The following is a 21,907-nucleotide window of genomic DNA, read 5'->3' on the forward strand; positions in this document are numbered from 1 at the left end:
GAAGGGGCCGCAGAAGATGCCACTATCCTGTTGCCAGGGTATACAGGCGGCAAAGCAGCCACCTCAATATGACTGAGGTGCAGTGCTGAAGGAGGCTCTGTCTGTCAAGGGAAACAGTCAACTATATCTGTCAGATGATTGGGCCTGAGATCTCCCCTAACTGTTTGGGTGGACACCCCATGCCAGTGGCTCTGAAGCTCACAGTTTCCCTCCACTTCTATGCCTCTGGCTCCTTCCAGGGGTCGGTGGGTGATCTTTGTGGTGTCTCCCAATCAGCTGTCCACACTTGTGTCAAGCAGGTTACAGACTCTCTGTTCTGACGGGCATTGACCTTCATCCACTTCTGTTGCGACCAGGCAAGTCAGACACAGCGAGCCAGAGGCTTCACAGCCATTGCTGGCTTCCCCTGTGTCCAGGGTGCTATAGACTGTACACATGTGGCCATCAAGGCGCCAGCAGGTGAGCCCAGTGCCTTCGTCAACAGGAAGGGCTTCCACTCCATGAACATGCAGATAGTGTGTGATCACAGGATGCAGATTCTACAAGTGTGTGCAAGGTACCCAGGCAGCTCCCACAACGCCTACATCCTCAGACACTCCCAGGTGCCGGGGCTCTTTAGTGCTCCAGCCCGGCTGGATGGACGGCTGCTGGGTGACAAGGGCTATCCCCTCAGAGGGTGGCTCATGACACCTCTCCACCATCCAAGAACAGAAGCTGAGCAGTGGTACAATAGGAGCCACGCACCACAAGGGCTGTGATGGAGAGAACCATTGGTCTTCTCAAGATGCGCTTCCATTGCCTGGACAACTCGGGGGCATGCTCCACTACCCCCCAGATCACGTCTCTGTGATAGTGGTAGCATGCTGCGCTCTGCACAATCTTGCGCTGGAAGGGGGGGATGCAGTTGACGATGAAGACCTTGACGCAGTGGATGTGGCTGCACACGATGAATCCAGCAGTGGCTTAGAGGATGAGGAAGCACAGGGCGATGATGAAGGGCAGCACACCGACCCGCTACTACACCAAGGAGGCAGGGACACCCGGGACACTTTAATCCAATGAACCTTCAGCTAGCTCCACACACATGGATCAGCAGGACCAGCATTGCCTGGCACTTCCAAACGTGGCACTTAGGTGCTACATCTTCCACCTCATCAGCTGCAACTAAGGGCTTAGTACAGAAACATCAATATCCACTCAAACACTCATGATATGTCTGTGAAACATACAAATGCAGCACAAAGGAAACACCCTCAGCCATGGTCAGAGAACTGGACTACACTCTGTCCAACATCAAACACAAACATCTCTCCTACAAACATAACTATTTGTTCCCTAATCTAGGGCAAACACAAAGTCACCAGTGACAAACCCGTGGAGTTCCTAACGTGCCTTATGCTTACGTTTACGGGTGCTACGTCTAGGTGCCACCCCCTCGCTTAGAGTGGCCTGCTGCTCTGCTGTCCTGTTGGCCTTGATGACCTTGGCAGCCGTCCTCTGACCCGTGGAGCCTGTGATGGCCCTGCCTGGGAGGGAGTGGTCAGTTCCAGAACTGGCACCTCCCCAGTTGTTGCAGCCTCAATGGATGCAACGGTCACTGGAGTTGCTGCCCTCATCCGGAGCGCCCTGAGAGGACCTCGCAGCGACGACAGGCAGCTGCTGCACTGACGTGAGGTCACATTGGACTTCCCTGCTCACCGTAGATGGATGGGCACCCAGCGCTGACACTTGGTGCCCAGAACATGTCCCACATTGCAATAACCATCTGTGGCCATTCGCACTGAGGACTTGCAGGTCAGAGCATAACCGAATCAGAAGCTTCTCAATCCGATTGAACCCCCTCTCCATGAGATTTGCCAATCTCTCAGCTGAGGAAGCCTGAAGCTCTGTCCTGAGGTTCATGCTATCACTGACAGTCTGCCTGGATTCCTCCACCACAGAGACCAACTGAAGCAAACCCTCATGCAACCCTGCCAGATGCTCCCGCGCACCCTGCCGCTTGTCCTGCAGCTGCTGCATTGGTGACATCTCCAGAGGCACATCGTCAGTGCCGGACTCAGCATGTGCCTGGTCCCCTGCAGTCCTCCAGCTGCTGGCACCATTGGCACTTTCTGTCTGTGCCATCTCCTCCAGCGATTGTGAAGTGCCGTCTCCACTGTGCCCCTAGACACTGGTCGACGTTACATTCCCCACTCAAGTGTTTGTTGCTGCGCTGGTGCCTGGCTCACTGAAATGATGTGATGCAAGTTGCACGTCTTGGCCCTCAGGTGTGGAGGGGGCGCTCTGGACTTGTTGGTGGCGGCCATGCAGTGGTGATGCTGAAACTAACAACAAGGACAGTGCATCAGTTAGCGTTCAGTCAGTAACACTATTCATCCTTGTCCTCCCCAGCCTCATAATGCGCTCACCCTTCAAGAACCAAAGGAGATGAACATTGGTAGGGTGGAAAATATTCACGAGGAGGCCCAAACATTACAAGTGCATACAGACAGGCTGGTCAGATGGCCTAAGGAATGTGACATGGAATGTTATGTGCCATTGGATTGGGGAGAGTGCAGAGGTTCCTGACCTGGATGCATGCTGGCCTGCAGAGTTGGAGTTATGAGGAAACATTGCAAACACTTGTGACATTTGCTGTGGAGCACAGGAGATTGACAGGTCACATTATTGACCTTCATACCGTTATGAGGGGCATAGACCGGGTGGACAGAAGGCAACATTTCCCCTTGGTGCAGGGATGAGTAACGTGGTGGCATTTATTTAAGTTGAGTGCCATGAGGTTGACAGGTGAGGTGCTGAGGACCTTTTGGACAGAGTAATGTGGGACGCACTGGCTGAAAGGGTGGTAGGAGTACAAACCCCCCTAAGATGCAAAACATCTTTGGATGTGCAGCAGCGATGCCATGGCATGTTAGGCCATGGGAATAGTGGTCACAAATGGTATAAGGCGACTTTGGAAGGTGCTAGAGATGGGCATCCTCAAGGGGCCGAGGGACCTTTGTGTATGACCCACACGTCTGACTGTATCAGTCTGTGAATGAGCAGTGTTGCTGAATTAACAATTGCAGCAACCATCAGTGTTTGGATGGTGGGGAGACAGAGTGGATGGGACTGTGGCCCTCAAATACCTGGCCGCTACACCCCAGCCTCACCGACACCTGTCGACCTGGCCGCCTGCCTCCTCCCCACTACATGGCCTGCTCCTCATAGTTGGTGAGGCGCTGCAGCACGGTGTGTCCACCACCAGTGCTCTGGCGCTCCCTGAGATTGTGTATGGTTTTTGCCTGCAGAACAAAGAAGAGGATTTATTGGGACTGATCGCTCATGTACTCTGCACATGCACACCGCACCCCAACCACAGTGGCCCATCTGGGGGTTGTTTGGCGGGGGGGGTGGTTTGGTGGGTGTGAAGGGTGTGGGTGGGTGGGGGGGGGGGGGGGGTGTGGGTGGTGTGGGGGGTGGGGGGTTGGGGCCTAGTGGGGTGCAGGGGGATGGGGGGGTTGTTGGGGGGTGGTGGTGGTTGCTGGAAAATTCCGGCCAGAGGACATGACCAGATTTTTTGAATGGAGCTCCCACTTTTGAATTATGCCTATCAGGAATGCTTACTTGATAGAAATTTGCATTCGAAGATATACATATAATGAATGAAAGGAGATGAAAATGCGAACGTTTAGTATTGTTTGATTGTTCGGATTTGTGCTGTGTCACAGCTGAAAATGCATTATTATTAATAATCTTGCACCACAGATTGTAAAATTAAAACCTTTGGCTGATTAATACCAGATGTCGCATTGTACTTTTCAACATCTGGTACAATTGTAATAAAAAAGATAAGGATTAAAAAAAAACCCAGATCAACTCTAACAGACAAATAAGTGAGCCATTAATCTGCGGCATGCTGTAATATTCTGTTGTAATATTCTTTAATAAGCTGTAATTATCTGATTGTGATTTAAAATCTGTTTATTTAAGCAGGTGACACAGCTAATATTTTTAATCTCACGCAGACTTCAATATTTAAGCATACAGTGAAATTGCACTGTTTGAAGAGTCATGAATGCCTCATGTATGTAGGAAATTTCATTGTCTGCGATGACAGTGCTACTGCCATGTGGCCCAATTTTATTGTAATGGAATATTGAATGTACATGCATATTTACAAAGAAAACTTAGCATTTGAAGTATAAGAATCACACACTCAAATATCCAGACTCAAGTTTCTGTATTGCCATGAATATTTCTGTCTTACTGTATCAATATTCCCAGCACAAATGTGTAAAGTGGGAATGAGTTTAACCTATTCTTGCTTTTCACTGAAATGGCTTGTTTCCAATGCAACAACTGAATTTGCAGCCCTTCCCTTGGTTAAAAAGAGGTGGGCATGAAAGAAGTCCATATACGGGAAGATTTGTATTTAGAGCACAAGGTAATGATGAGCTGCTTCATACTATTTATTACAAAAGATCTTAAGAAATAAGAATAGGAATAGACCATTAGATCCCTTGAGCCTGCTCTGCCATTTGATAAGATCATGGCTGATCTTGTGTTTTGATTTCCACCTTCCCATTTAACCCCAATAACCTTTGATTCCCTTGCCTAACAAGAATCGATCTACCTCTGCCTTAAAAATATTCTATGGCCCCCGTCTCCTTGAGCAAGGTAATGTTATTGACTGTGCTACTTTACTCATGCACAGTGTTGCAGCGGATAGTGCCCCTAAAGTCTGAGAATACGGGGTAGACCATTTAGGACTGAAATGAGGAGAAATTTGTTCACCCAGAGAGCGGTGAGCCGGTGGAATTCATTACCACAGAAAGTAGTTGAGACCAAACATTATATGTTCTCAAGAAGTAGTTAGATATAGCTCTTGGAGTGAAAGGGATCAAAGAATATGGGGAGAAAGCGGGACCAGGCTATTGAGTTGGATGATCAGCCATGATCATAATGAATGGTGAAGCAGGCTCAAAGGGCCGAATGGCCTACTCCTACTCCTAGTTTCTATGTTTCTACCTCTGAGTTAGAAGCTCTGGGTTCAAGTTGACAAAGCAGGTTGATTACCAGCCTGAAAGCAGAAACTCAGCAGGTCTTCGGAGCTTTAAAAAATTGGACTCAAAACGTTAACCCTGTTTCTCTCTCCACTGACAGTGCCAGAGTTGCGAGTTTTTCCAGCACTTTCTCTTTTCATTTCAGCTCTCCAGCATCCGTAGCATTTTGCTTTTACATTATTGTTTCTCAACCTGTAAATCCTTCTCACATGCCAATGGCAGGTGTTAAGAGTGGGAGAGTCTCCTGGCCAGCCATGCCTGATGCGGAGTGATGTGAAGGTTCAAGCTATAGCCTCTGGCAACAGGCTGACGACCTGTTCCAGGAAAAAGTAGCCATGGAAAGGGACGTAAGCATGTGCTTTGTCTGCCTCATGTGCCACTGAGATATGGGAAAGCCTCTTGTAATGTTACTCACGCACGTTACAGGCTGACAAGCTGTGTGAGGACATTGATAACTGACGCAATGTTGCACTGTCTGTAATTGTTTTGAAAACTGGCTTTGCTGCAGAGAGTTGTCTTCAGCTTCAAGGAAAAGTGAGATGAGACTCGAGGGGAGAAGTTCATTCATGGAATGCCTTCGTGCGATGCAGAGCAAAACAGGCTCAGAATATACAGGGTTTCTCTACTTTAGACAAATTCTGAAGGCTAGAAAATTAATTCAACCTGATTACTTATGGTTCATGGCCCTTACTTATCTTCCAGTCTACCCTGCTTAAAAGGGGCGCTAAAAAGCTCAAGCCTGGGTATGAGTACTTTTGTCCACATCATTAGGACAGGTCCTTTTGACTTTCATGGGTTATCATTTTCGAACCTAGGAAATTGGCTGCAGTGTTTCCCTACACTACAGCATTTTTCAAAAGTAATTCATTGCCCGTGAAGTGTTTTGAGATGTCCTGAGGATCCGTGTGGATTATAAATGACCCCTGTGACTGTATGATTGACGCCTGTGAATTCTTGTTGCTTTCAGGAATGAAATATACTTGAACTCAGATTTTAAGACATTCTGAAGGCATTAATTATGTGGTACTTTTCTAAATGTGCATTCTAAGTGTTGGTTAGATATATGAAATTAAGTGACATTATGTTAAAATAATCATATACCTTTAATATCACTGAGCTATGAGAATCTTCTGGGTTATTATATTTGCTGCTTCCCTTCCGTACTGAAGAGCTTTTCTGAGCTCTGGCATGTCGTTTAAAACGGATTAATGTCCCCTTTCAAAAGTAGCATTCCAATCTTATTATTGCATTCTTCTCCCTGTAATCCTTCTTGCATCAGCCAGTCGCTTGCAATTTGAAAACATTTATTTTTAGGTTTCTTTCTGCCCAGGCTGCTTAACACTGGTTGTAATATGCCCTTGTGTGCCTAAGGTACATAAGCTGCAAAACTGGACAGGGCGCAATAACAGGTGTAGGGATTGCAACGCGGGATCAACATGCCTGTCAATGCCAATGTAGATAGCACACACATTTTGACCTGTATGCTAATTTAAATGATTGTAGAGTACAGCCAGTATCAAGCACGCTATTGGGTGGCTGCACACCTGGGCAGAGGTGCAAAAATTCTGAGAGACTGGCACAAGTTAAATCTCACCTGCATTACTTAAAGGCAGCCTCCACCTTTTTAAAGAAGAGGGACTGGAACAAGTGCTGAAGTGCTTTGGAAGTGGAGAATACTCAACAATGGCACAACACAACAAGGCTGCAAGAATTTTTGAATTTGCACAGGGAGGCCTTGATGTAGAAGATGGAGCAAGGGAGAGATGTGATCTGCACACAGGAGGCTCACGAAACAAAGAAATGGTGTCTGGTTTGACTTGCATCAGGACACCATTTGGACCTTTAAGGTCATTCATAGCACTCAAAATATGAGCACCTGGCCTCTGAATTTTGGAATATTAATCTGCCTTACTCTATCATATTCCGATTGCTCTGCTATGCATTTTCATTATTTTCTGCTTTGATTTTGTAGAAACGTATTGGTCATTCAGTGGACTTACTTCATGAACTGATTCATCTTTACATAATTGTATTTTTACTGTTGGTGGGTCATACAATATTAGATTAACTTAGCTGTTCTCATAAACAATGACATCTTACAAAATGGAAATCAATTCTTACATTAATGTTGAAAGATGCAAAAGTCAAAATCTACTTTAGTCTTCGCATTATCATAGCTATTATCTTGACTTATATTAGATTTTCTTTTTAAATTCTATTTACATGATCAGGATTATACTGACTGTGTAAAATATGAAAAAGAACAGCATAATCAAGCCATATAGAGCTTTGGGACTGATAAAGTAATGTCATTCTGCCACTTTTAGGCCAATGTGAAATCAGTTTGGTGGACATATTAATCTGTAAGTGACCATATCATTCAGGAATAGTTTAGGGCTCAGCAAGAGTATCTGTCCAATTCTGGGCACTAAACTTTAGGAAGAATGTCAAGAATGTAAAGGAGATTTATCAAGAAGAGGGACTTCAATTATGGCAAGAGAAACCCTGAACCACATAGACTGCTCTGTGCATATTAAATGAAGTCAGGGAAAGGATATCAGAGACACTATTACATGTAAATAAAAATGAATTAGAAAAGAGAAACGCCGGTTGACTGACAGACAGCTAATGTGTTCCTAGTTTTAAAAAGAGAGATAGAATAAATTCAGGGAAATAAAGAGCAATGAACTTATTATTGGAAAGTTAATGGAATCTTTACTCAAAAGGGGTAAGAGAAAATCATCTAGAAACTGAAAATGTAATAAAATGTAGTCAGCACAGGTTACACAAGGGAAGGTCATGAGAGATTAACCCTACTGAACTCTTTGAAGAAGTAACAGTAGACAAGGGTTTTTTGTTTTTAGTCATTTAGTGATGGGATGTGGGTGTTACTGTCTAGGCTAGCATTTATTGCCCAATCCTAACTGCCCTTAAGGTGGCTGTGGTGAGCTGCCCTCTTGAACCACTGCAATCCATGTGGTGTAGGTATACCCACAGTGCTGCTAGGGAGGGAGTTCCAGGATTTTGACCCTGTAATGTGTTAAAGAGGCAATTTTAGCTGAATAGGCTGAAGAGCCTCCAAGGTACCCTTGTACCAAGTGGGAAAGGAGTTGAAATCCATGCCCGGAATGACTGCTTGGAGAATCGTTTACAGCCTGATTGGCAATTAAATTGTCTGCTAATGTTTGTTAAAGAGGCTGCTTGACATTTTGGTGGGTAACACTTCATTTATCAATTGTTCCTAACTATGACCAGTTGAACAAGAATAAATACTTTGTTGCTGAGGATTTCAGGCTTTACTTAAAGCCATGCTCAGCTTTCAAATTCCACTCGCTAACTGAGATTGACTGACCACACTGTGCTTAAAGAGGTCATATGAGACACATTAGGAGACTTTGTGGGATACGCTGTCAAGACTGTGCCAACACACCCATTAACGTTTTTCCCTGATATTCTCTCAGGACCTCATCTAAAAGGAGTGAATGCCGTGCTACTCTGCCTCACAGGAGTCACCAGGTGAGAGGGAGTGCTTGGTCATAGGCATCTTGCTAGCGGGACCCTCTTCCTCTGCATGAGGAATTGGGGAGATGGAGGTGAGGGCAAACCAAGCAGCATAGGCTGCTACAGGAGAAGAATAAGAGGGATTGGAGTGCGAGGTGGACTTCACACAAGCAGCTCTATCCACTCAGGTTCTTCAGCGAGCACTCCTCCTACATTCACATATCCAAACCAGTGCACAAGGAGGATGCACTTTACCAAGGAGGTCATTCCAAAATTTGTTACCTCATGGACTCCATTGACTGTGGCAGTTAAGGCCACAGTAGCATGTAACTTTAATGATGCTTCAACCTTCCAGGCTACCACAGATGATATAAGTCACATCTCACAATCCTCTACATTCTTTTGCATAAGAGGAGTCTCTGCAGCTCTGGCAAATGATTACATATTGGTAGAGAAGACTAAGAGCAGAGAGCTGTAGGATTTGACAGGATTGCCAGATTGCTGTGGTCCAGGGAGCCATTTGTACGCATGTGGTTATGTGAGACCCTCGTTTAAATTTGAAGGTGTCCCAGAACAGGAAGGAATTCCATTCCCTCAATATACAGTTTGTCCACAACCACTGGCAACACACCAAACGGGTGAATGCTGGCTTTCCAGGGAGCTGCCATGTTGCATTTATAATGATTCAGTTAACTGTCTCACAGATCTTTAAGTCCCAGTGCAATGTGTATGGCTGGCTACTAGGTGACAAGGGATACTCTTTAATCAATGTGCCCTTTAATTTTCTTTCACTTTGCATGGCCTGTTTCTTGCACTGTGTGATCCCTTTAATGTAGCATGTCCTCCAGCAGCAGGTGGAGATGTAGGCAGGGAGGTGTGAAACACCAAGCAGGGGAATTAGTCAGCCCCTGTGGGCCTGCAGGAACCAGTGTCATTGACAAGCTGAGGGGATGGAGCCAGATGCCATGAGGCAAAGGACAACCCTAAGACTTGTGGGTGGCAGTGTTGTAGGAGCCTAGGGCAGCTTGAAGCCCCTGAGAGCAGCTAAAGAGCCAGAAAGGGGAACTAGAGAACTAGTTAGACCAACTGGTAGCACCCTTGTGTCTAAGAAGCCTCTTGGGGAAAGAGGAGAGAAGGGCTGCAGCCAGGAGCTGGAGTAACTGTTCAAAACTAGTGAAATAGTGGAGGAGGTGGTCCTTATGGACAATTGAGTTCAGAGAGGGCATGAGGGCAGACAGGTGAGAAATTAGAGGAAAATGCAAAGTCACGACTCGGGGGATGGGGTAGTCTTGAGGGAAATTTGGCTTGGTGGGCTAGGGGATGGGAAGGATGCAGAAAAGACACCGGGATGGATGGTCTATAATTAGTGCACAGTTTTGAAAGAGGGAGTCAGGCCCAATAATCCTTGATGTGGTCCAGCCAGATTTACTGTTGTATATGCTAAGCAATTGTGCTGACATAAATGGTTAAAGTTACGTCCCTTGAATTTCAGAGAGTGAAGATGGTGACTGTACCACGGGGAATGACCAGGGGATTATTTTATTTAGGGGGATGATTTTCTTCTTCCTGCTCCTGGATTGATTGGATTGCTTTTAGCCAATGCGGGAAAGTCAAGCCTGGGAAACACATGCCAGAGGATCACCTGGTTATCTGTGCAATAATTTTAAAGGGATTAAAAACAATCATGTGATTGTGCTCTTTTCCCACCTAATTTTCCTGTATTCATCATATTAATGGATTCCAATAGCCCCAGAAACAGGAAAGTCTGCCCTTGTCTTTTGGGTATCACCTTTCAAAATAAGATATTTTTGATTTTTATTATACATTCAAAACTAGGCAACTTTGCATTATTAATGCTGTGTAACCAAAGAACACCTTACAATCTAATTCTAACTAACAGACTGACTGAAGACTTGGACAAATGTGACTGATCAGAGATGGCATGGACCTATAAAGTATAAGGTATGTCTAATCTAATTGAATATATTGAAGAGATTACTGTTGTGACAGATAACGGACTGTCTGTAGATATTATTTATAAGGACCTCCAGAAGACTTTTGATAAGATTGTACCAAAGCCTCTGTTAATGAAAATGAAATTGGAGGCAACCTATTGTTATGGGTAATAGGTTAGGAGGAGCTCTTGTGTTGCAGAGGTAGCACTTCTACCTCCGGGCCAGGAGTCCTGGGTTCAAGTTCCACTTCAGGACTTGATGGCCATGGAAGGTGTGTTCATAATGTGGCTAAACAGGTTGATTATCAACCTGTAAATCTTTCCAAAATGCGCGATGGCAGGTGGTAAGAGTGGGAGAGTTTCCTGGTCAGCCACACTGCAGAAGGGCAAACCACTGCAGTACCCTGCCAAACATAATCATGGACTCTTATTGACCAATCCAATGGAAGTCCATGGTCATCGACACCCTCTTAGGGCATGTCCCTGGAGGAGGAATAGGTTAGAATGGTAGGGATAATGGATATACACTCCAATTGACAGGATGTACTAACGGTGTCCCTTAGATGTCTTTATTGGGTCTCAGTTTTTCACTATATTTATCAATGACAGATAAAGGAATAAAGAACCATATACCCAAGTTTATTGATGAAACTGAGTTAGGTGTCACAGTAAGTAGCCGCGATGGGAGCAGGAAATTTGCAAAGGAGCATTAATGGATTAGCTGTGTTGGGGGTGAGAAAAGATCAGAGTTCAAAATCGGGAAATGTGAAGTCATTCGCTTTGGAGTTAAGAAAGAGAGAACAGAGTATTTTCTAAATGGTAAGAAGCTGGGATCTGTGAAGGAGCTGAGAAATTTGTGTCCAAGTACAGAAATCCTTAAAAGCTGGTTGACGTATATAAAAAATTAGTTAAAATGCCTAATGGAATAAGAACATAAAAACACAAGGAATAGGAGTAGGCCATTCAGCCCTTCGAGATCACCCCACCATTCAATGATATCATGGCTGATCTTATATGTCAACACCATTTTCCTGCACTATCCCCGTATCCCTTCATGTTTTTAATGTGTAGAATTCCACTGATCTGTCTTGAACGCACTCAACAACTGAGCCTCCACAGCCCTCTGGAGCAGAGAATTCCAAAGATTCACCATCCTCTGAGGGAAGAAATTCCTCCTCATCTCAGTCCTAAAGGGCCTTCCTCTTATTCTGAGGCTGTGCCCCCTGGTTCTAGACCCGCATAGCCAGAGGAAACATCATTCCTGCATCTACCCTGTCAAGCCCTGTAAAAATATTGCATGCTTGAATGAGATGACCTCTCACTCTTCTAAACTCCAGAGAATAAAGGCTCAGAATATTTAATCTTCCTCATAGGACAATTCCTCCATCCTAGGAATTAGTTTGCTGAAACTTTGTTGCACGCCCTCTATGGCAAGTATGTATTTTCTTAGGTATCTTTATCTCATGGGGGTTTGGATAAAAAGGGGTGCAGTTGTACAAAACTCTTGTTTAAGACCACACCTGAAGTATTGCATTCAGTTCTGGGCACCATACCCTCAGAAGGTACTTAACACTTGCCTTGGAGGGAGTCCAGCACAGATTCACTAGAATTATACTGCAGCTAAAGGGTTAAATTATGAGGTCAAGTTATATAGACTAAGCTTGTATTTCCTTGAGAAGATTAAATGATGATCTAATTGACGTCTTTACAATGATTAAAGTAATTGATAGGGTAGATAGAGAGATATGACTTTCTCAGATGGGGGAAGTCAGAAAAAGGTAGACTAACTTTAAAATTAAAGCTGGGTCATTCGCAGGGCTGTCAACAGGCACTTGGTCACAAAGGGTAGAGGAAATCTGAAATTCTATTCCTCAAAAAGCTGTGGTGGTGAGATCAACCAAAAATTTCAAAACTAAGTTGAATAAATCTTTTTGTTGGGTAAAAGAATTTGGAGCTAAGACAAATAAATAGAATTGGGGTACAAATCAGCCATGACTTAATTCAATGGCAGAACATGCTGGAAGGGCTGAGTGGCCTATTTCTGTTCCTGCATTCCTATTATCCTCTGAACAAAATTAAGTAAAAAATGATTTTTTTTACAAATCATTGCATTTTGATGTCAAGATGGCTGCTGGGGTCCTCAAAAGTTAAACTTGACGCAATATAAAGTAACCACTCATCACTTCCTTTAAAATTGTGGTTTTTCTAAGAATCTAAACATTACAACTTTTCACTCGATTTGGCAAGATTTCTTCTTGAGGTCTATGAAGAAAAGCATACACCCGCATCCAAAAAAAAACCTGTAGTTTGTGAATTTTAAAGTATTGGAAAACAACAGTAGTACCCCGTATTCTCGCATTCAGTGTTAATGATGCATTCAAGAAATTACAAACATAAATTGTACTGTTTGGTGTAAAAATGCCTCCCATCATTGAAGGTTCAAGAATGACTCCCTCGTCTTATGAGATTGTTGGGAACTTCATTTAAGGCTTCCTTTAAGCAGACTTTACTTCATCTACGCTTTACAGAATCAAAAGGTTAAAAGAACCTCCACTAAGCAGTTATTTGGTGACACTGTCTGACTGCCTTGATTTTGGCCTGGTCATTTCCTAACTCTGCAAAGTTTGTCTTGGAAAAAAACTCAGCATTGATAGTAGTTGTAGTGATAGACACAGCCATTCCCTAACCATAGGAAGATTCCCTCATAGAGAAAACTGGACAAATTGGAGAAAGGGAGAGCATGAGAGCAAGATCAGCAGACTTTGTAAGAGTATGTTTGGACGTAGAAGGCTCTTCAGAGCATTTCATCTCTCCTTTCTAGAATACCAACCCTAATGCCCACCCTCTGCAGAATTTACCTATTTCTTGAATGATTCCTGTATCCTGGCCTGAACCATATTTCCTGGTAGGCCTCCAGTTGTTGCTTAACATCTATGTAAAAGGGAAACACTCTGGCTTTTCACGGCCCTGAACCTATTTCCCTTGTCTTAAAAACGTAAGGACATAAGAAGTAGGAGTAGGAATAGACAATTCAGCCTGTTCTGCCATTCAAGAAGATCATGGCTGATCATCTACCTCAACTCCACTTTCCTGTTTGCTTCCCATATTTCTTGATTCCCTGAGAGACCAAAACTAGGGCCAGGACTTCACGGCCCCACCGCAGTGTGTCCCCCCATCCCCAGCGGATGCAGCGAGCCATTTAAATCACCTTCAGTTCGGCGGGACCGTAATATCCCGCTGGGTGGGAGGGGCCACAAAATCTTGGCCTATGTCTTTCTCAGGTTTAAATATATTCAAAGAAGAAGCAGCCACAACCCTCTGGGGCAGAGAATTCCAAAGATTCACAACCCTCTGACTGAAGAAATTTCTCCAGTCTCAGTCCTGAATGATTGGCTCCTTATCCTGAGACTGTGCCCGGTATTCTAGATTACCCAATTAAGAGGAACAATCTCTCAGTATCTACCCTATCAAGCCCCTTCAGAATCTTGTATGTTTCAATTAGGTCACCTCACATTCTTATAAACTCCAGAGAGCGTAGGCCCAGCTTACTCAGCCTGTCATCATAGGTCAGTTTCCTCATCACGAACCAATCTAGTGAACCTCTGCTATAACCCCTCCAGTGTAAGTATGTCCTTCCTTAAATATGGAGACCAAAACTGCACACAGTACTTCAAGGCCAGAATCTCTGAGTCGGGGTGCAGGGGCGGGCCTCGCTCGCTGATGCGTAAAATGACGTGTGATGATGTCGGGCGTGCGTCCTGATGTCACCGCGCGTCACTCCGATTTTGAGTTCGGCAGGCGCGCAGCCGACTCCAGTGCGCTCCCGCCGAACTGTCATTTAAAAACTAATTAAAATGATTAATGGAGCTGCCTGTCCAACCTTAAGGTTGGCGGGTGGGCGAAGAGCCCAGGCGGCCTTCGCACGTATCACGAAACCTCATCCATGGACGGGATGAGGTTTCGTGAAGTGTTTATAAATTGAATAAAATTTTGCATTGAAGTTCATTGACATGTCCTAGCTCATGTGACACTGTCGCACGAGGAGACATGTCTTAAATTTTTTTTTTTACTTTGTTAAAATTTTTGGTAATCAAACTAATCTCCCTCAGGCCTCAGGGAGATTTCTGCACTCTTTGTGCAGGCCCCGACTCAGCCTACACCCCCCGCCCTCACGGAGCGCTCAGCACTTCCGGGTGTGCATCATGCTGGGCAGGCCTTAATTGGTCTGCCCACGTAAAATGGCTGCGCGTCTGCCTGCGCCCACTCAGCCCCCGCCATGGGGAGAAAATTCTCGCCCTCTTGCGTGGTTTCAGCAAAGCCCTGCACAATTGTATCAGGACTTCCTTATTTTTGCACTCCAATCCCCTTGCAATAAAGGTCAAAAATGCCATCTGCCTTCCTAATGACTCGCTGTACCTGCATGCTAACTTTCTGTTCCTTGTACGAGTGCACACAAATACCTCTGAACATCAACACTTACAAGTTTCACGCCTTTTAAAGAATCAGCTCTTCCATCCTAACGACCAAAGTAAATAACCTCACAGTTCTAACCTAGCTTTGTATTGTCAGAAAACTCAGATACATCACTCTCTATCTACTTAGGCAAGTCATTAATATAGATTGTAAATAGCTGGGAGCCCAGCACTGATGCTTGTGGCACTCCAATAGTCACAGCCTGCCAACTTGAAAATGTCCTGTTTATTTCTATTCTTTGCTTTCTGTCCATTAACCAATTCTTTATCTAATCTGTTACTGTAGTGTATCTGGCAGTTTGGGCCCACAATTTATTTTCCCTATTCCATTTAATGGTTTATATAAGTCTATGAAGTTCCCTCTGAGATGTCACAATCTTGTCCCTCAGCCACTTTTGTTGCAAAATGAGGTATCACATAAACTTTAATCATAAAATCCGAACTCGTTTAAAACATTACAATAGTAAGACAATAATTGCAATGTCGGTAGTAAACGGATTAAAAAGGGTTAATCTAGGCAGACATTGGAAGTACTCGGATCCAATGAGTGAGCCCCTGTTGCGAGTGCTGTCACCAAAGAGGCAACCTGCTAGGGAGATCCCAGCAGCGATACAGTATGAGAAGAGCTGCAAGCCCACTTTAAGGGGCATAAGAGGTTGTAAAACTTCAGCAATCATTATTTTTATTGAAACCCTGTCCCCCTCACTGTTACGATCATGCAGTTGACAGGGAGGAACATCCAGCGATGATCGCAATGGGAGCAGGGAAAGGGAAATTAAAGTTGGGGTCTGAAGGCAATGGTAGGTTTCCCTGGCTGATCTTCTCCCTCTGTTTCCACCTTTGTGCTGGCTGATTTTGGGTAGGAATGTGAGGGAGAAACCAGACCAGAGTCTTCACAGGAAGTGGGGTGTGAGCAACAACGACGACTCACATTTATGTAGTAATGAAACATCCCAAGGTGCTTCACAGGAGCATTATAAAACAAAGTATGACATGAGCCACATTAGGAGATTATTAGGTCAAATGCCCAAAAGTCTGGTCAAAGAGGAAGGTTTTAAGGAGTGTCTTAAAGGAGGAAAGTGAGATGGAGAGGCAAAGAGGTGCAGGGAAGGAATTCCAGAGCTTGGGACCTAGGCAACCGAAGGCATGGCCATCAATGGTGGAACAATTGGGAAAGAACAAGAGGCCAGAATTGAAGGAATGCAGATATCCTGTACTGTTGCGGGGTTGGAGGAGATTGCAGAGAGGAGGGGCAAGGCCCATGGAGGGGTTTGAAAACAAGGATGAGAATTTTAAACGTAAGAAGTTGCTTGATCAGTGTAGGTCAGCAACCACAGGGACGATAGGGGAATAGGACTTGCTGCTAGTTAAGACAGGGGCAGCAGAGTTTTGAAAGCATTATCCAGGCGGCTGCAGCAGTTGAAGGATTTGTGATAGAGCTGAAATGTCTCATAAGAGACATTAAATTTACAATCAGATTGATAGACAAAATCTGAAACTGACTGTGACTCCAGCATTTTTGCCACAATTGTCTTCAAAACTGGTACAGTGTTGCAACTACAGCTGCATATTTCCATTTACCCAATGTCTGACCCTGTTTCCTAGACAACTCTTCTCTTGGGAATGATGCCATGTCTGTCATTGTACCTGACCAGAAGACAGAAAAGACGAGAGATGAGCAGCTGGCTTGAGACTGTGCTGATGGAAGCATTAATCAATAATTTAAAAAGAACAATGCCCTCAGGATGAATGAAGGTAAGATTGCTTTAGATAGATAAATAAATAATTAACATAGTACTGCTTCCTCAAAGGGTGAGTGCTCCAAAAATTTGCTTTGCATTTACTGTTTTTACAATCTTACGAGATGGAACAGAAACAGTGTGGTTGTCCTGTTCTAAAGGTTAAAAGGTTTGTAAATTAGATTTATTATATTACAGGAAAGTGATGAGCTTGTTACCTCATTAATAGCACACAGTTCCAGCCTGCTGCAGTACACAAATTCTCACATAAATTCTCATTATAGGCTCCAACGCTTCTTGTGGACATTTCTTGTTAATTGAATGCAGATTGAAGGCAATTGCAGCCTCTCGTTAGCTTCCCGCACAGGATCACAGGTCAGCATTTTTCTTCTCTATTGTCAATGCTTTCTACAATTTTCTCCCCTTCTGAAAGTGATGACTGCTTGTTGGGTAATGATTTCATGGCTGCAAATCGCCCCTTAGTGCTTTGTCCAAGTGGCTATTTATTTATGTGTAAGTCTTGATGGTGAGTGTATCCAAGCTATTCAAAAAGGAGGCATCATAGCTGAACCTGATCCTGTCTTGACCTGTTGTCTAATGGGAATTGTGTTCAAGAATGACAATCTTGGATGACTTCATTCTTCCCAACCTGGCTAATGAATGCAATTGCAGCTATCATAATGCTGGCTCGGCAGATATCAACAAATTCAACATGGGCTTTATCTGTATATCTCAGTGGCTCACTAGACAGTACACCCCTATTTGGCTCACCAGAAATGTTGCACTTTAGCATCTAATATCCATGCAACTTCTGAGCTGATCATTCAGGATGAACTCAACCTTGATACCTTTTTTGAACAAAGCTTCAAATCTTACCTTGAACATCACAAGAAAAAAATCTATTTTCATTCCTTTACATGATTCATCTGTCCCTCATCTGTACATTCCTAACTTGACTTTCTCAATTTTCCCCTTGCCAGTTCCTTACTACCACTCACTGTAACTGCAACTTATCCAAAACTCTGCTGCCTCCATCCTATCCAATTTCTTTCTCCTTATCTATCAACTCTGTCCTCACCCATCTTCACTATCCTCCTGCTCCCAAATGCAATGATTTCAACATCCTTATCGTTGTTTGTAAATTTGTCTATGGCCTTGCTCCAACCTATGGGCTGGAACTTAACATTTTTCAGTGGAGGGAAGCCAAACAGAAACTGGGTGGTCCATTCGCTTCTGCTTTCGCCGTCTCAGTTCATCAGATCAAGCACTGGATGGCCAATTAGGGTCTGTCCACCTGGCAGGAAGCCAATTAGAGGTGCAAAGTTAGGAGGGGAGGTGCGTGGGGGGGAACGCAATGCCAAATAAGGATGATAGGCTGGGATGTTATGTGGCAGAAGGGTAATGAACAGCATTTGTATTCATAGTCCCACATCAAAGACTTTTTAACCACTTGGAGCTGTCATTCAAACTGTGAACTGACAGGCACCTGATAATAATAGGTTATGAAATCAGTGTCATGCAGCACAAATCCTATAATGATAACCCTCAGGCTATTGTTAACAGCCAGAGTAAAATAGCAAGCACTGATTCTTTTAAAAACTGCAGACTTTTTACTAATTTAAAGGGCAGGAGAGTTAAATGTCTTGCCAACTTAAAAGTTCCAGTGGGATTTAAATGCTTTGACAGCCCCAATGAGTTCATTCAATTTTTACGAACATCGATGGCCTGAATTTTTCAGTCGGTGGGTGGGCTCAGCAGGAGCGAGCACAGAGCCGATTGTCACCCGCGATTGGTTTCACGCTACCATTTTACATGGGTGGGCCAATTAAGGCCCACCCAGTGTAATATGTGAGCCATAGCACTCAGCGCTGTCTGTGCAGGTGGGAGAGTCAGGACCAGAGCCCTTTCGCCCATGCGTATGAAAGAGCGCTTCAGAATCCCTGAGGCACGCCGCTGCCTCAGGGTGATGGAAGCGATTGTTAAAAAAATAAATAAATGGATTAAAAATTTAATTAAACATGTCCCCTCATGTGACTGTGTCACGAGATGGAACATGTTTTTATATTTCAGGAAAATTTTTCATTTAATTAATAAAAGCTTTAGGAAACCTCATCCTGCTCATGGCGAAGGCTGCTTGACCTGTTTGCTTGCCTGCCAACCTTAAGTTTGGGCAAGCAGCGTAAACAATTACATTAATTAATTGGTCAATGGCCTTAATAGGCCCATCAGTTATCGGCAGGCGGGCAGCCAACTCTGGCGTGCGCCCACTGAATGAAACATCGTGAGACAGCGCGACAACGTCGGGGACACACGCCTGATGTCATTGCATGTTATTTTACCTGCCGGCTTGTTGGGCCCGCCCCTGCACGCTGACTGAAAAATTCAGGCCCATGTCTACTTTTAACAGTCCTAAAATGCACTCGACTTCTTTCAAAGAGCACTTGGCCTCTCCCAAAGGGCACCTTACCTTTCCCAAAGGTCTCCTATGGACCTATTCAAAAGGACAGCCCACCTCTCCAAAGAACTCTGGTAGGGTTAAACATTCCCCTGAAAATTATAAAGCCCACAAGTCATGTTTTGGAGATTCCACTAGTGAAAATTGGATCCGTTTGAAGGCAGCTGCACTTTTACATGTGCAGCTGCCTCCATGAACGTTTGATGTGCGAACTATAACACCCCATTCTGCCCCACCCACCCCCGCAACAGTGAAAATGGTGGGTGCCGGGTTTGGGAGTGGGACTCCCGAAATTGTGGCTCTGGCACCATTTTGGCTTTGCCAGGGAGCCTCTTCAGCCCGGTGAAAATTCATGCCATAGTTCTAAATACTGCTACTCAGCAGAAAGCTTTGTGAAAAACAACTCAGTTGAACTATATTTATCATTAAGGTGTTGAGGTCTCTTCAGTAGGAAACAGCCTTCAAACTTAGAAAGGAAAAGGAAGTCTAATGTACTTTTAAAGTTTCTTGTGTCGTTGCGGTCTATGCATGTGATCAAATGTAAGAATGAAGATAAGTTGTGTAAACTAGCATAGTAGTCTGGCCTGCATGTGACTCCAGACCCACAGCAATATGATTGACTCTCAACTGCCCTTTGATATGGCCTTGGAAAGCACTCAGTTGTATCAAACTGCTATGAGAAAGGATAATAATAAAATAGGGCCACCTGGTATTGACCTCAGCACCAGACATGAGGCACACCCAGCCTGGTCAACGCTTCCTTTCCACTCACACCTGAGAACTTGTGCCAAAATTGGGAGAGCTGTCCCACGGACCAGTCATGCAATACCTGTACATAGTTTTTTTTCACAGAATCATACTTTTTAGCTATTGTTTCAGACTCTTACATCATCATCCCTGGGTCTGCCCTGCCTCAGCACAGCACAGTGGTACACAGCCAAGAGAGAGAAAGGCCCTAGGACTTCTCAGCATTGAGTCTGGAACCATGAAGTTTCACTGCATCGGGCAAACATGGGCAAAGAATCCTCCTGCTGGTTACCACATACAGTACTTCCTCAGCTGAACATGGGATTTAGGAGCAGGAGTAGGCCATTCAGCCCTTCAAGCCTGCTCCCCCATTCAATAAGATCATGGCTGATCTGATTGTGGTCTCAACTCCACTTTTTTGTCAGTGATTCCCTTGTCTCAAAAATCTAATTAACTCAGCCATGAATAAATTCATTAACTCAGCCTCCCTTTCTGGGGAAGAGAATTCCACAGACTCACCACTCTCTGAGAGAAAAAAAAAATCTCCTCATCTCCATCTTAAAAGGGAGACCTCTTATTCATAAACTGTGTCCCCTAGTCTGCCCCACAAGAGGAAACATCTTCCCAGTATGCAACCCCTCAAGTCCCCTCAGGATCTTATATGTTTCAATAGGATCACCTCTCATTCCTCTAAACCCCAATGAGTATATGCCCAACCTGCTCAACCTTCTTCTTAAGATTATCCCTTCATCCCAGGAATGAGTCGAGTGAACTTTCTCTGAATTGCTTCTAACACAATTATACATTTTTTTCAAATAAGGAGACCAAAACTATACATAATATTCCAGATGCGGTTTCACCAATGCCCTGCATAAAACATCCCCACTTATATATTCTATTCCACTTGCAAAAATGCCAACATTCCATTTGCCTTCCTAATCACTTGCTGTACATGCATACTAACTTTTCCTGATTCATGTGCAAGAACACCCAGGTCAGTGCTCCTCCATGCTGAACACCACTTGGAAGAAGCACTGAGGGAAGCAAGGGCACAGAATGTACTTTGAGTGGGGGACTTCAACATCTGTCACAAAGACTGGCTCTGTAGCACCAATACCAATACTGGCTGAGTCCTGAAGGACAGACTCTGGCTGTGGCAAGTGCTGCGAGGACCCACAAAAGGGAAGAAGCTTCTTGATCTTGTCCTCACCAATTTATCCGTTACAGGTGCAATTGTTAATGGCAGCACTGGTCGAAGTGACCTGCGGAACCAAAGTCCTGTCTTCACACTGAGGATACCGTCCATCGTGTTATGTGGCACTACCACCGTGCTAAATGGAGTAGATCCAGAACAGATCCAGCAGCTCAAAGTTTGGTATCCATGAGGTACTATGGCCAATCAGCAGCAGCAGAATTGTATTCAACCACAACCATTAACTTCATGGCCTGGCATAGTTTGGTTTGTGCCTTTTCTCCCCAATTTTCTTTGGTCCGTTGATGGTCGGTGACTTCAACTATTTAGGCCCAAAACTCTGGAATTCGCTCCCTAAACCTCATGATCTCTCTCTCTCTCTTCCTTTAGGACACGCCTGTGAACAACCTTGAGACACTTTGCAATATTGATGGCACTATATAAACCTAAGTTATTGGGCTGGATTATATGCTGAGAGTGGGCTCCTTGCACCCCAGTGTGAATGTCATGGGCAAACCTGCCTCTGCTTGGATTTTACAGCCGACTGGTCTTTAATTATTACAAGGTGAAGCTACAGCCGCTCTCCAGGAGGAAGTCCTGCCTCATAAAGCTGCCAACCAATCGGAGGACGGCAGTCCTACAGTACTAGCCACGTCATCAGCAGGGTTGGTCACTGCCGGCACTGCACTGAGCACATTGAGAAGGAGGCATTCAGCCATGCGGATCACCAGGGAAGTTTGGGATCTTGCTGGAATTGGACTGGCAAGCTCCGGTGGGAGTGGGTGAGGAGTGCGGGGAGGAG

The sequence above is a fragment of the Carcharodon carcharias genome, chromosome 21 (genome assembly GCF_017639515.1).
Source record: "Carcharodon carcharias isolate sCarCar2 chromosome 21, sCarCar2.pri, whole genome shotgun sequence".
NCBI classification, from domain to species: domain Eukaryota; kingdom Metazoa; phylum Chordata; class Chondrichthyes; order Lamniformes; family Lamnidae; genus Carcharodon; species Carcharodon carcharias.